The sequence below is a fragment of the Corvus brachyrhynchos genome, unplaced genomic scaffold (genome assembly GCF_000691975.1).
Source record: "Corvus brachyrhynchos isolate BGI_N302 unplaced genomic scaffold, ASM69197v1 scaffold660, whole genome shotgun sequence".
Lineage (NCBI taxonomy): Eukaryota > Metazoa > Chordata > Aves > Passeriformes > Corvidae > Corvus > Corvus brachyrhynchos.
This window is the reverse complement of record NW_008235547.1, coordinates 108,767-109,187: the sequence shown is the minus strand read 5'-3', so window position 1 is coordinate 109,187 and position 421 is coordinate 108,767.

Genomic DNA, 421 nt, shown 5'->3' with positions numbered 1-421 from the left:
GGTGTTGGGGATTTTGGGGGTGTCGGGGTTATGGGGGGATTCTGGATTTTGGGAGGGTCAGGGTTTTGGGGGGTTGGAGTTTTGGGGGGGGTTCGGGATTTGGGGAGTTCAGGGTTTTTGGGGGTTTGGGATTTTGGGAGGTTTGGGGATTTTGAGGAGGGGTCAGGGTTATGGGCAGATTTGGGGCGTCCAGGATTTTGTGGAGTTCAGAGGTTTTGGGGCATTTGGGATTTCAGGGCTTTGGGATTTTGTGGAGTTCAGAGGTTTTGGGGGTTTGGGATTTTGGGGAGTTCAGAGGTTTTGGGGCATTTGGGATTTCAGGGCTTTGGGATTTTGGGGAGTTCAGAGGTTTTGGGGGGTTGGGATTTTGGGGAGTTCAGAGGTTTTGGGGCATTTGGGATTTCAGGGCTTTGGGATTTTG